This window comes from Gossypium hirsutum, chromosome A09 (genome assembly GCF_007990345.1).
Source record: "Gossypium hirsutum isolate 1008001.06 chromosome A09, Gossypium_hirsutum_v2.1, whole genome shotgun sequence".
Lineage (NCBI taxonomy): Eukaryota > Viridiplantae > Streptophyta > Magnoliopsida > Malvales > Malvaceae > Gossypium > Gossypium hirsutum.
Window position 1 is genome coordinate 59,552,459 of NC_053432.1, and position 3,464 is coordinate 59,555,922.

A 3,464-nucleotide genomic window follows, 5' to 3' on the forward strand; every position below is an offset into this window, starting at 1 on the left:
AAGATTTGGGTTTGATTAGCATGTTGTGTAGACTAAGAATGGTGGTAAATAATTGTAGGTTGCCATGGGAGACTTTATTGGCGAACGTCACAAAACAGGTGTGTAACGAACCCTCTTCCGTAGCTTAAAATCGATATATGCCGAAAAGCCGAAATGCCAAAATTCCGGCATTTCGAGGACTTGTGAGCATGCGATAGCTCATAGGTTAGTAGATACGCTAAGTTTGATTATCAGGATCATTGGAACAGGTAAGGGCACGATTTTCTGCATCACGGTAAGTTGGGCCTCGAGGGGCTGAAATCGGGCCCAATGGGCTTTCGGGCCCATTTGGGTAAGTTGGTAGAAAATGGAATCCTGATAAATTGAACATTAAGATAGTTAATACCGTTATCGAATATAGGCTAAATGGGCCTAGATGACTAGGTCGGCTAAGTAGGGCCTATTAGGGGTTTTTGGCCCAATAACTCGGTTTTGCTAAGAATGGGCTAGAATCGTTGTTAAACACTTGAAATTGTTGATAATTGGTAATGAGCATGTAAAACCCTAATAATTGATAAAATAATGAAATTACCCTTATAATGTGAAAATGACCATTTTGCCCCTAGGTGAAAATGACCATTATACCCCTAGGGATATGTTATAATAAAGATGCATGTTATACTGTTTTATACATGATATGCCATGATATGCACATGATATGCCATGATATGTTCATATATGCATGGGTTGGGTTTTGTTATGAATGGAGGAAGTGCAAAAGGGCTTTGCCCCAATTTACCGAAAAAGGCTTTGCCCCAGTTTACCAAAAAGGGCTTTGCCCCAGTTATTAAAAGAGGCTAGGCCTCCAGTTATATGATAAAGCAGCTATGCTACCAGTGGAGAGTTTGGTTGGGTGGGTTGAGTTATTCCCCACATGGAGAGCTTGGTTGGTACGGGTGGAGAGTAGCGGATGGTGGGTTGAGTATTCTCCCCAAATGGGCTTGCATATTTTCATTAACATTTCATATGGTTTTGAAATAGGCCTATGGGCCATACCGTTTACAGTAAAGGCTTTGGCCCAGTGATATAAATAATGAAAAGGCTTCGGCCCTGTGATATGAATAATGAAAAGGCTTAGCCCAGTATATGTTAAGACTGAATTTGGGCTTAGGCCTAGTATGCTGATATTGGTTTGGGCTCTGAAAGGGGCTTGTTGTACACTGAGTTTCCAAACTCACCCCCTTCCTTAACCTTGCAGGGGAGCCTTGATGTGGGAACTTGGACCCCGAGGGGATTCAGAGTGGCCACGGTGATCGCTTTTGGACTTTAAAATAAGTAACTGGTTTTCTTTAGTTTATCTTAATTACTATTTATTATTTTTTCTTGGGATTGTAATAAGGCTATTTTAACTTTATTTTCTTTTTAATAACTCTAAATATTTCTGATAATACTTCAAATAGGCTAGACTTTGGGCGCGTTTTCAAAATGATACTCGTTTTCAAAATAATGTAACGACACGATTAATCGGTTTATCAAAGATATCTACTCAAATGAATTTCAACTCAGTTATCAAAGTGTGGCAATGGTTGTGGGCATGTCTAGGATTGGATCCAATCAAAGAGCTTGGTACTTAAGTAGCCTTCATGGCTCACCTCCTCTATTTTTGGATACTTAACTGGTGCACAGCTTCCATTCACTTGGTTAAGCCTTAACAAAAGACGGTTTATTAAAACACTAAAGCGAAACGTGGATTCTTAACTTCAATGCGGCACGTTGGATTCGGCCATAACGTCTGGGCCGAGTTTGGGGTGTTACAAATTTAGCCTAAACCAGTGTTTTACACGGCCTAGGCACTTTCACATGGGTGATCCACACACCCGTGTATGACACACGGGTAGACCACACGCCCGTGTGTCATGACCGTGTCGACACTAAACCAAGTCAGAATTATACACGGGCACCTTTACACGGGCGTGGCACACGACCGTGTCCCTGTCGAGCCCAAGTCTAATTTTACTCTGAAAAGGCTAATTTTAAGGGTTTTGAGGCATTCTAAAGACTATATAAACACCCTAGAAGAGGATTGAAGGGGATACGAAGAATAGAAAGTAGAAAATACTTGAGAACAGCCATCGGGATCAGCTCAGAAGGAGGATCTACATCAAGACTGAAGATTTCCATCCAATTTCGTAGAAGTTCTTTGGGTTTCTTTGTGTTTTGTTGTTTTCCAATTTTTGAGATGTTTTCCATTATTATGAACTAAACTCCCTAAATACCTAAAGAAGATGAAACCTAAGACGAATCTTATTACTATTTGAATTATATGATAAATACTTGTTCTTATTCTTCATTATGAGTTTAACTCTTGCTTTAATATTCCAGGATATTAATTCAGGTTCTTGATGTGCTTATTCAGTGGAGCAAAAGTCCCTATTTAAGAGTAGATCGTTCATAATTAAATGAATTTGCATGCAATCCTAGAGATAGGACGACATAAATCTATCGGATTAGAGTCAAATCTAATAAGGGAATCCATAGATCGAGTTAATGCGACAATAGGGGTTTTAATTAGAAAGAGATTTTGATTAATCAACCTAGAGTCAGTTGTTTTTAGTCTTGAGAGAGATATTAACATAAATTAGGCAATCCTACAGATTAAGGCAAGTGAATAAATCATCTAATTCAGAGGTAATAAGTGAAGTCTAGGTGAATTCTTCCTCTGGCATTGTCCCCTCCATCAGTTTTCCAAAATTTTTTTCCAACTTTAATCTCTGTCGCAATCTTAGTTAATTAGATAATTAGTGTTAGTTTAAAAAATTCTCTTAATTGTTAGGCTAGATAATAAAAAGATAGTAATTACTAGTACTTTTAGTCCTCGTGGATATGATATTTTCGGTCTCACCATAACTATACTACTGTTCGATAGGTGCGCTTGCCTTAGTCGAATTTTTAGTTAATTTCACAACCACCACCATGTCCTAGACATGGTCTTAAACTAGCTAGCAAATCAAATTCGATGCCATGTCCCAGACAGGTCTTACACTAACTTTCATATATCGAGGCAGATGTCATGTCCCAAACAGCTCTTACACTGGCTTTCATCTGTCGGTGTCGATGCCATGTCCCAGACAAGTCTTACACTGACACACAACAAGCTGACACCATGTCCCAGATAGGTCTTACACTAGCTTGTATATCTCAAGGCCGATGCATGTCCCAGACATGTCTTACACTAGCTCTCGTCTCAATCCTGATGCATGTCCCAGACATGTCTCACATTGGCTTGTATATCTCGAGGCCGATGCATGTCCCAGACATGTCTTACACTGGCTCTCGTAATGTGGCCGATGCATGTCCCAGACATGTCTTACACTAGCACACATATCACCTAATGTCATGGCATGAATATCACAATTTATTCCTAAGGTTCAACCGGGAGTTATTGCTACGTAAATTCTCATAATTTACATTCACAACGCAAGTCA